General features: G+C 38.0%; 1 protein-coding gene and 1 long non-coding RNA gene across 15 annotated transcripts in view; one reads left to right on the top strand and one right to left on the bottom strand.

The window, feature by feature from the left end:
* The window catches only part of LOC128879548 (uncharacterized), a 533296-nt gene that overhangs the window by 133062 nt on the left and 387819 nt on the right, over positions 1 to 12415 (bottom strand). The window lies entirely within an intron of this gene.
* Positions 1496 to 3587, top strand: LOC128879561 (uncharacterized). 3 transcript variants are annotated; one of them, XR_008457657.1, is made up of 5 exons: positions 1496 to 1974; positions 2410 to 2777; positions 2888 to 3097; positions 3173 to 3310; positions 3416 to 3587. It is a non-coding gene; the product is annotated as an uncharacterized LOC128879561 (long non-coding RNA). The 3 variants fall into 3 exon arrangements; XR_008457656.1 differs by having other exon boundaries at positions 2959 to 3097; XR_008457658.1 differs by lacking the exon at positions 2888 to 3097.

The following is a 12415-nucleotide window of genomic DNA, read 5'->3' on the forward strand; positions in this document are numbered from 1 at the left end:
AAATCAAACATAAAGTCCGCCATTTTGGTATTAATCGTGCAGGGTAGATCGCCGTCGCAGGCGACAATAATTACCGAGCGAAACGACCTTTAAAGGCCAACGCGTAAAAGAAGGGGTCAGGGGGGAGGGCAAAAGAAATGCGAACGTAGGAAGAAGAAGAGATTAGTGTCACGGCGTTAACGCGATCAACGCCGTCAGCGAACCGCGCCGGCTGGACGTAGGATCCTCCGCGTTGTAAATCTGCTATAAGTTATGCGCGACCGGGAGGGCAGGCCGCGCCATTAAAGCGGGTTATGCCCGTTTCAAGTGGAAAATCATAAGCACCGCAAATACGCCGTTATTACTATAGACGCGCCACGAGCACGCCACTTACTTTGTAATCATGACTAATGCATAATGCAGTAGCCGGTGCGCGAGCGGTGCCCTGGCGTGCGTGTGCGCGTGTCATTCTCTATAGGATTTCTATGTGGGTGCGTGGCGGGGCAATGGATGTACGTCCACGTATAAATATACGAAACGCGTGCCTTTCCTTTACAATTAATGCGCGATTATCGTTTACGGGCGGCGTGATTATTATTGACCGAGGTGCGCGTAGGCAAACCTGACGCACGCGCCACCACGTTGCGAAGCGTTGGAAAGGATGCGCGATTTATCCTAAACCTGCGCGAACGTTGCACTGTACAACTTGCACAGTGATCTGGAAAGCGGCATTTCCGGGCCAAAGTCCAATTGTTCTTGATCTACAACGTTAAATGAAAGATTATCCTCTCTGGCTTCTTTATTTATAGAATAAAGATTATGATCATAGATCTTGCAAACATAAAACGTAGAAGAATTCTAAACGGAAGAAGAAAAATGAACAATTCTAATAGTAAATTTAACGTTTTCACTGTATAAATAATGTGTACATATATTTCATGTATTGTGTACACGATCTGTCTAAAAAGAAACCGAACTTTTGCTATGAAAAGAAAAAAGTACAAGTAAAGTTTTTACACACACGTTTATTTACTAAAAATAATCTCCCTCTGCGTCGATACAGCGTGTAGACCGCGTAATTAACATTTCGAAGGACCTTTGCAGCTTCTGTTTTGGAAGCCTGTTTAGTACGGCGGTTACTGCGGCCTGAATCTCCGAAATGTTGCTATAATGTGTCCCTTTCATTGGAATTGGCATTGTTACCTTGGATCATTCACCCCTACTCGATTACATAATTGATTAAAAATAGAAATTTGTTATAAATTTATTTGTTTGAATTTAATGTAAAAAATACGACATTACTTTCTGGTCCCCCTAATACTTTATTAGTCCCGGGCCTCTTCAAACGTAAATCCGGCACTGTTCACGGCGAATGCGATAAAACGTTATCGGGTGTCAAGAATTCATACGTCCGCGAAAAATGTCTCATCGTCAAACTATGGGCGATTTTCGAACGAACTTTGGTAGAGATTCATAGGCGTCGTCCGCGCCCGGTGGACGCCGTTTAAAATTCGCAAACGAGATGATATTTGAGCACTTCGGTGCGTCTGAAATTTCAGCTGCACGGTCGACGCATAACGACGACCTCATCATGTCCATATTTCACACCACGGGGTCCCGTTCTGCATAGTAGCGTCGCGACGTTCTCTCCTTCGGGATGATACCTCGCGTGCCCCGAGTGCCTTCACCTACTTCGCGGTAACAGTAATTTGCTTTCGTGTATGTCCCGCGCGTTCGGTTTCGTTCGAGCGTGTATCACTTTCCTCGGTGATTTTCCATGGAACGTATCGGCGAATAAATAAAGAAAATACCGACAATTATGGTAAATGTTCGCCGTTCGTATTGCGAAATAAATTGCGGAGGAGTATCGCGTACATTTTATGCTATTGCACACTTGTACAGAATTGCAAGATTGAGCTTTGGAGTAATTCGGAAGAACGAGACGAACATCGTTTGGCTGGGGTCATAAATTCTGCGAGAGTAATATTTTGATAGGTAGATAGTAATATAGATATAGTAAAAATAATTATTCGTGAATTCGTTATTCACTGGTCTTTAGTTCAATATTTGAAGTGATAGACAACAATGAGAATAAACATCTATTTTTAACACATTGTACAGTCTAACAGGCAATTATTATAAATATCAAGTCTATTTTATTTTCATGTTTATACAATTATCATATTTATTATTCTTTATGCCGTACAACATATTATCTACTAAATACACCAATTATTCTTGCTTAATTACTATTAGGTTAGCCAAAAAGTTCAATCGGTTTTGGCAATATTTATCATTCCACATTCTGGAATGTAACTAATTTCAGATCTATTTAGACAAGTAAATTACAAGAGCCTTCTAAATTAGAAATTCTAATACAAGACAAACCGAATATTTGATTTCCATTATACCCTGCGCCTTTCATCGCAGGTTGTAATCGCTTCCGAATCTCTCGTTCAGCAGCGTTGTTAAGATTTGACAGAGCAAAACGACGCGGTAGTGATCAGGAATACTGGTTCAGAGAAATCATCCGAGAGCTGGAGATCGCCGAGCGCCTAACTCGGCATTCTTATCGAGTATTCCGCGGCCGCGAATGCGCGATCCGATCGAGAGCTGACGGTAGACCGCATAATAAGACCACGTATTCTTCCCGTCGAGGCGTAACCTTGGTCGTGCGGAGAATGGTCGAATCAGCTGTTTCAGGTGGAAGGCCTCCCGTGGTACACAATGGGCTATCACGTGACTGGCAAGCGTTTATTAGCCGACGCGAGACGAGAAAATGGGTGGCGAAAGAACGGGTAACGATGCAATTTATTATTTATTGTTCCGGTTAAGAGAGCATCGACCACTAATATGTCATTTCTTTCATCAAGAAATACTGGTGTAGCAACTAATGAATTTTTTACAGAAACAGATAAATTAAAAGAGATGAAAGTTTCACGCAATAGGATCTCAAGATATTTGTTTTGATATTTTTAGTTGGTGTTTGACGTTAGTTTCACACAACAAAGTTTCACACACAGGAACTCAAAATATTTGTTTTGGTAGAAGATAATTACACGACAAATGAAAATAAATGATAAGAAGAAATACTGATGTAGCAACTAATGAATTTTTGGTAGAAACAGATAAATTAAAAGAGATGAAAGTCTCACACAATAGGATCTCAAGATATTTGTTTTGATATTTTCAGTTGGCGTTCGACACTATTTTTTGAAGATTCCAAAACCATAAAAATTCCATGAAACTGAAATTAATGGTACAAACAGTTTGTCTACTACAGAATTAAGTACAACGGTCATACAAAAGATGAATTAATAAAATATGAAGAGTAAGTGATAAGTAAACTTATCCTATATTTATACCACTGTTTATACCACTTCGTATTCTCCATATTCGTGTTTTTACTATAAAAATTAATAATGCATGTTTTTAGGTAAAAAATTATTTATAAGGAACAAGTTGCAACAATGCGAGAACGTTAATGCCAAAGGTGATTATGATTAAAACGTTTACCAGCATTTTGCGACTTGATCAAGAAGTAACAATTTATGCTAGACATATTTTCTTCTTTCCATTTGATCAGCCTTTCAAATTTCTTAAATCCTTTAAATAAAGTATTCAAGACAGCGATGTTAGATAAGATATTTTGTCCTTCGACAAAAGTATTAGGTTGTTCTAAGAGTTTCTTTCGTTTTAGTAGTAGGTAAGATATTACCCTCCTTGATCTCTCTGAAAGCAGCATAATGCCATTTTTCTAAAATCGTTGCGATTTGCTAACAAAATATCATGCGATGTGCATCGTTAAATCCTGTATTGAAGTAAATAATATAATATCGTTGCTATTCTAACGACTCTATTCTAACTACCAGACTACGATTTTCGTGATCGTTAGCAATTATACATTCATAAAAAAAAGATTATTTTCATTGAAAAATGACGTAAGTAAAATCGTCGCTATATAATCGTCCCGGACTATAAGTCGCGAAAGAAATTGTCGGGGCAACCTAATATTTCTCCCTTCGCGAAGGAGCGTAGGAATGCCCGAAAAACGCTTCTTCCACCTGCTCCCGATCGTCGCGGGCACGGAGCGGGTACAAAAGGCTCCAGGAAGAGAGGCACGCACTGTTCACCGTTTGTTCCGCCGGTGGCAGACAGCGTGCGGTGACCTCCGTAGCCCCGTCGTACGGAGCAGGCTGCGCGAAAAGGGGCACGGGGGGACGAAAAGCGCAAGAAGAAGAAGAAGAAGAAGAAGAGAAACGAAGCGGGAAAGAAGAGGTAAGGTGCGTTCCTGCGTGACGTAGCTTTCGCAGGCCATCACGCATATGTTACCCTCCGCGAGGGGGCCCCATACGCGCCTACAATGCGATCCGCGGGGTCATTCCACCTCGGCCACCTCTTCGACTTCTTCGTACTCGTCGACGTCTCTTCCGCGGACACGGTCTTCGGTTTGCTCGTGAACTTTGTTCCCCTCCCATCGGTGACTGTAGGTGTCTATGGTCTCTTACAACCCTTGACCTCTAAGTCGAAATTTAAAAAGTAGTAAAGGGGATGATTGAGAATGTTCGTGTATCTACGTTGGTTGAAAAAATTGAGGAGAAGACACCGAGAACTTCAAGTATTTTTAGGTGAAAAGAATATTCCTGTGGCTGAAATTATTTGTGGCAGAAGGAATGTAAGTGAATTAGAAAATTAGAATATTTGTCACTTTGATTAATGAAAGGGGCATTTATCAACTGTTTTTTTTTTTTATAAAAGAAGAAATTTTCTAACCACTTTAAACTGGATTTAATGCATGAAGAATATTTTCTGCCTTTAAGTATTTATGGTTCAATTGATGTGTTAAAATAGACTGAACAAATTAGAATATTTATGTGACTTTAGAATAGTGACAACGATATTCAATTAAGCATTGCTAGTGCAAGAGAAGAAATAACTCCTCTAAATAATTCCATGAAACCTGCTAAATACCTACGAAATATTCAAGTATCACAGACCATGGTACAAGGTATAATAGCATAGTCCAGCAAGATACAACATCGTTTTTCATACTGGTACACAGTATAATACAGCAAAATACAGTAGAACACAACTTATTCCAGCAACATAGAGCATAATACATGTAAGTATAGAATTTTCCAGCAAAACGGAGAAATACTGGAAAATACAGAATATTCAAGCGTCACAGACCATAGCACAAGGTATAACAGCATAGTCCAGCAAGATATAAAATTATTTTTCATACTGGTACACAGTATAATACAGCAAAATATAGTATAATCCATAATATTCTATCTAAGTACAGCATATTACTGCTAAATACAGAATTTTTTAGCACCATAGTACACAATACTGCAAAATACAGAATATTCAAGCATCACAGACCATACCACAAGATATACTGCAGCAAGATACATTATTCTTGTGCAAAGACTATCTGCATCAAGTTTTCTAAGTCTAAGTGTAACTCTCTCGCGTAGACATGCATAGTATCTGGTCGTGAACTTTGTTCCGGCGTCAGAGACGTAGGTGTCTATCGCTTCGTAGACCGACTCCTAGTTCCTTCAGGGTCGTGCGCGAGGGAAGGACGTAGGTGTCGTGAATGCTGGGCGTGACTCGTGTGTCACTCCCGCCGGATGAAGATCGACGACATGGCTCGGCGAGATATGTGCAAGCCGAAGGAAGTTCACGAGGGCCGAGGTAACGCGCCTTAAATGATAATTTCTGTGTACGCTATTCGGCCCTTTGAAAACGGAAGTAGGTAGGAGTGGAGGCAGATGCGGGAAAGGAGGAAACGGAGTTGCGAATACAGGAAATGAAAGTTGAAAGAGTGGAGGTACGAAAGTGGAGGTTGCGAGGAAGTAGAGATGCCAGAAGGTCAAAAGGAAATGGATGTAGTAATTCAAGTGGTATCGAAGCATCGAGAGTTATAATAGCAAGTCGATATCAAGTTATTTGACGGTAAATTTGATGGTGAATTATTCATCATGTACTGATCATAGTAAATAAATCAAGATATACCAAAATGTTATATATTTTCATTAGTTATGATTAGTAAATTCAATTTATTGGTCCACAAATAGTTTTGGCACAAAAATATTCCTTATACTCGAGAAATAATTCAGGTTTCAAGATCGAACTAGTCGAAATCATGATATATCTCAATTCTATATATTTTCATTTACTATGATCGGTAAGGTTTGTTTTTTGTACCACAAATAGCTTCAGGTACAAAAATATTCTGTCTACTCGCAAAATAATTCATATCTCAAACTACTCGAAATCATGACATACCTTAATTTCATATATTTTCATGATTTTACTATGAGTAAGGGAAAATATACAAAATTGAGATGAATCATGTATTTTTCAAATTGACAGAAAAGTTGCGTGACATTATAGAGCACGCCTTTTTAATTTTTATTTAAACCACTATAATACTCAATCTGCCAATATGCAAATGGCTACTAGAAGTTTGAAACTTGTTTTTTATTGAAGCAGCTCTGCGAAGATCGAATAATTCCTTGGACCGATAAGAAAAGTAACTTGACGGTTGCAAAGAGAATTAACAAGTAAAATAGAAGCACAAATAATGAAAATGCGAAGACGAGGAACAAATTGATATAAAAATAGTGGTACAAGGTGAAGTAGAAATACAAGAAACAGAAGTGCAAGTAGTCACGCAGGCAAATTTATGTGCGCATATGAAATATTAGAAAAATAAAAATAAGGAGATAAGAACAAAATTTGTAAGAAATAAGTGGATACTGAGATACGGGTAGAAAGAAGAGAAAATAGTGAACCAATGAGAGAACCTTTAATGGAAGCTAAGTTGAATCGGAGGAAATGTTATCAAGTGCCATTAAGGTAAAGATAATGTTATGCAAATTCTAAGTGGCTAAGGAAATATTTGACGTAAAACTAGCAACTAATTACTTGTTTTTCATTTGTATTTTTCTTATCTAAATTGTGCATATCATTCTTTTCATAAATAATCAACTAATGTTACAACTTTCACGAATATTTACTCGTCGTTTTGTTAAGACGAATTACCAGCTTTCTAAGTTTCCAACTAGATGATGTTTTTCTTTATAAATAAATATTAAGTTTACGTGCTCTATATGTTGCTTAATAAAGTATGCTTTGTTCTCGGGATGAAGCTGGTCAAAAAGATTCAAGCAGAAACGTAATAAAGTTGTAATGGAAATAATAATTTATTTATTTTGTTAATTTATTTTTATGAAAAGACTTCTATTGAAACTATTTTTATTTATGTCGACCGTATTCGATTGACAGTTAAACCGCGTGTTCCTTGGTGAATCGGTAGATGTTTGTATTTTGTTTTCCCTAAGTATCCTGTTGCACATATTTTACAAATATTGGGATTTGTAATTCAAAATTTATTTCTATAAAAATAAAATATATCCAATATTACTCAGGGATAGCGTAACTTTCTGTAACTGAAAACATTACTCGCTACATACAAACAAATTCTTCCTCTACATAACATAAGTGTAAATAGTAAGTTTACCTTAAAAAGACACAGAATTAATCCCTAGACCAAATATCTAGATGACTCGAAAGAATAATAATTCCCAAAAAATTTTCTTAAATTACCCAACCATAATCTTATAAAAAAATCACCAAAGAAGATACATCCACCGGTTGAAACGTTTCCCATCACTCGCAACCTACGTCAACCGCAAGCATCGGCGATTCAACAGAAAACGTTCATCACGGACTCGAGTTATGATCGTAAAAACTCCCGCGCCTTCGCCGTGTTTCACATTTTCCTATCCGCGCGGTCGTTGCGGGAAAATGCGTTGCGCAATTGTTGTATCACGGCCAAAGCAAAACGATACTCCAAAGGGCACGAAAGAAACAGCGAACCAATCGTTGCCGAGGAATCGTACGTACGCATGCCATTTCCGTTCGCGAGGAAACGAACGTGACAGTCGGAAAACCGCTCCATCGACGTGCAGAAGCGTTTAACATTGCTCCGAGATAAAAACCGATTAGATATGCATCTAAACAGGTTAATAAACCACCCACACGTCGGTCCCGCGATTTGCCCACCGTGCAATGAAAACTTTCCACACGCAGTTGCAGTCGGAGTCTTACACGTCCTGGCACCGTTTCTTTCTCGCTCCAACGCTCCTCCCCCGCCTCACATCTCGTCTCGGTCGACCTTTCTTGGTCGCGTATGTTAAACTCGCAGCGAGTTACGAGCGGATGACAAACAAAGAGCGACGTGGCCTCGTCGTTTCGTGAGCGAGGTGCGATTAATACGCGAACAGCTACTCCAGCCGTGTCATCGATAGGCGCCGGAGAAACGGAGCAAAGGCACGACATTCGCAACGGAGAATATGCGTGGGCGGTTGCAGAGGATTGGAAGTTTTGCCGAAATTTTAGAATGTGGGATTCGGGAGGTTGCGTAACTTTGGTGGACGCCGTTGGTGATGTCTGAACTGCGGACTTTATGCATTTATGATTTATAGTAATGTTGGAAGCGTACAGAACATGTACGAGGTGTATGTTGAATATTTTCTGCAAATTATTTTAATAATGGAGTTAATAATACGTATATAAAATATTCGTAATGTATGTTGAGTATATTCTGCAATTAATATAATAATATTGTTATTTCATTTTGCATGAGTGCACATACTTTTGGTTATAGCATGTGTTTATGATATTAGTTTATATCATAAATCCATAAAATTCGCAGTCTAATGACATCTTTTGTTCTTAATTTGTAGATATGTTCTAGTAGTGTTGAGAACTCTGTATTTTTAAAGGAAGACTGTGTCTTAGGGGGATGAAAATAATGTATTCCTTTAGTTTCACTCACTATTATGGGAGTTTCGATGTTCAGTGGTCAGATGTTGAGAAAATGTAAATGAATAAAGGGAGATCTGAGGATCACTCCTCAAGTATAAATATAAATAATCCAAATATAAATAAAAATGGAAATCGTTGATTTAGAGTCAATATTGTTGAATTGTCAGAATTGTTCTCAACAATTTGAGAAGTCAACAATTTTGACTTCAGTCTAATTTAAACTCAATTTAAGCCAAGGTCCTGCAACAATTGGTGAAACTGATGGAAAACTGAATGTAAGACCGAGATTATTTCGATCTCTTTATTGCCTTCGCTTGTGCAAGACATGTACCGCGATTCGGTATTCTTTTGCCTCGAATGATAAAAAGATACGTGTAGGTGAGGGAGACTCAAGGTTGGAGAATACATCACAGCATCGATTTACGTATCTTGATTTCTCACGTTGTGTGAGTAACGCTGCATAGATTAGTCAAGAGAATTGTTACTCTAAAGTGTGTTCAGTTTCAGTGATGCATGTTGTAATTGCACGTTCATAGAAAAACACGAACCTTGAATTAGCTGAATCCTCGGCGCGATGAAAATGGACGGTAATGTCTTTTTGGTAGGAGTAGACGCGATATCATTACTCACTCTCAACAAGAAGTATTTTGAAGACTTTTTGCATATGCGTTGTTCTATTATTGTAAAGGAAATGCTTCCTGGAGCACGTGTGGAGAAAGTGAAAATCCAAGCAAGTACAGTGGGAACATAGATCTGAATGTCATGAAGTGTACCTACTTGACTCACGCATTGCCTATTTTTAAAACGTTAAAAGTTCTGTTTAGTCTATTAATAGAACAGACCATATTGCTCGCATTACAATAATTAAAGCAATTTTCAATATTGATTCATTTGGATTTAATTGGAGAAGTATTCTAATGTATTCTTCATTGTTTAGACCACTTGTATGATTTTCATTAGGAGTTACAACAAAGAAACACGAGAAGCACATTGTATTTTGATCTACTACTTTGTTGGTAATACATTTTTAATGTTTGGTAACGTTTGGTAATGTTTGCTATTTTTAAGGTTTGGTGGTTCAATGTTTGGTTGGTAATAATTTTGAATTTTTAACTTATACAGGATGTTTCGTACTTTCATCTGAAATTTTAACATTGGTTATGACAAAATTCTACAAATCTTTATACATTATACACTACATATTTATAACATTGATCAACGATACAAATTTGCGATATCCAGCTTCAGAATTTTATTATTTTCGTCAGTGCTCGATATTAGAAACGTAAAATATCTACCTGTCGCGAGTGTATCTTGAATGCGAGCTTTGATTTTAAATTTACGCAACCATGTAAATATTGCAAACTTTTTGTGGGTCCTTGCGCCAAGGCTATTTTGTTTGTTGCCTCAATTATCCAAATAAATCAACATCGCGCAAAACTAATACAATATATTTCAACCCAACAATTTTGACTTCAGTCTAATTTAATCTCGATACCTGAAATTAGTTCTAACTTGCTTCCAACTGAAGAAAGCATTTCAAGATCCACAATTCGCTACAATAACCCAACTAACGATTGCAGTACCACATCCCTAAATATTTCCACCAACTATTGCATCTCTGAAATAATATTAATCATTACATACTTTGTGTCAACGATTATTCTAAACAGCAAACTACCAGCGGCCCGTTCATTTTATTTCCACGCTAATCGTTAGCATTCTTTGAACACGATGGCGATTAAAGTGAGCAAAGATAACCCGCTGATGGTCGACAAAGAGCAAGGTGGCTCCGTGCGCGAGAAACGATTAGCACCGACAATCCACTCTCATTCTGCAGCTCTGGAGAACAAGAGGAGAGGAACCGTAGGACCCGGGATGGCGGGAAGGGGGGGGGGTGGAAGTCAGGTACGTGGGTCGAGCAAGGGTCAGAGCCGGACCACGACGAGTCACCTGCGGTGTGACCGATGCGAGCAGCCAGCAAACGCGCTCGCTATCATCTCACCGAGTCCCTGGCCTTCTTCGTCATCATGGCTAATGCTAACTGCTCGGCTGGTGGCGTACAGTCACCTACAAAACGCACTGACATCAAGTCGAAGACATACCAGAGCCTGGTGTAGCTGAGAGAACGATTCCTTCTCGACGTGATTTAGAATGTGGCCAGAGAAAGAAAACAGTAGCTTGATGAAGATAAGGAAACTATACTAGATCTTGTCAAATTCTTGAAATGATTTGAAAACATAATGTTTTGGAGGTTATAACGTGGACCAGAAGAAGGAAACAGAATAGTTACTGCGACTTAAGCTATGACAACCTAATAGCTAAAGCAGCGACTCTTAGATGAAAAGGGTATTTACATAGAAATATTCATTTTATACAGAGACAGTATAACTTTTTCTACTTACGAACTTGTAACTGAAAAATGAGTTGTTTAAATGATGACTGTAACCAGACAGGGGGCTGAGCATAGAAGAAACACTATTAAAAGTAAACCGTGAAAAAAGTAATATTCAAACTTTACAATGGCACTAAATATTACAGTTTATCACAGTTTCCATTGATTCTATTCGCTGGAACACTCGATATTCATGTTTGTTTCTACCCAGCGATGCGAGATTCATATGAACCCTTTGCGAAACGATGACTAGCATATTCAACCTTCACTATTAAAAGTAAAGCTTTAAAAGATTTTATAAAATAATTGTAGACGACCAACGCAAATCTAGAGGCCAATAACTTTCACACACTCTCTGGCTACGAATCCTCGACGATAAATATTAGATTTGACACATTCTATATGTTCAGTGTTCTGATGTTCTGATATGACTTCAGGACATAATTTAAAAGAATAACCCTAACACTTTTGGATATATGGTATACATCAGAGAAGGAGAACCTGACGAAATGACCGAAAAAGGATACCTTTCATCATTTTGCTCTTTGAACACTTCTCGAGAATAGTAATCAACATGTCTATGCAAATTGGTTGGCACTAAGCGCAGAAATAAATAGAGTATGAGATAAATTACTTTAACGATGCTTCCAATGTTTTGGTCTCGATGCAGGTTCTCCTCAGGTAAATAGACAACACTGCATAAAACATTGCGCGGTTATTGATAGCGGATAATTATAGTAATAGCGCTAGAAACTATAAAATTGAAAAGTGAAACGTGTCATTAAATGGCGAACTGCTATAAAGCAGCATTTATGAATCGGTGAGCTAAGGATTATCGAGCAGATCTCGATTAAAGTAAGAACGAGACATGAGGCGCCGAATTTGCATATACTGTGAGGTTGTTCCATAAGTTCATGTCACATATTGTGTTTACAATGACTGCCAGAAAGGCAGAAAGATCGTAGAAAGAGAAGATAAGGGAATTTATTTAAAGAAACTTATTAAAGAAAATATATTTTTGTCATAACAGTGAAAGGTAACTTTTGCATAATAAATAGCATGAAATTGCAGGATGATCTAATGATTTATTAAATTCCTAAGTTTTGAAGTATAAGATGATCTGGTAACTTCAGTCACTTTAATCATTTCTAATTTGATGGCAGTCAGAGTAAAATTAATCGAAAAGAATTTTCACAGTAC

This window comes from Hylaeus volcanicus, chromosome 7 (genome assembly GCF_026283585.1).
Source record: "Hylaeus volcanicus isolate JK05 chromosome 7, UHH_iyHylVolc1.0_haploid, whole genome shotgun sequence".
NCBI lineage: Eukaryota > Metazoa > Arthropoda > Insecta > Hymenoptera > Colletidae > Hylaeus > Hylaeus volcanicus.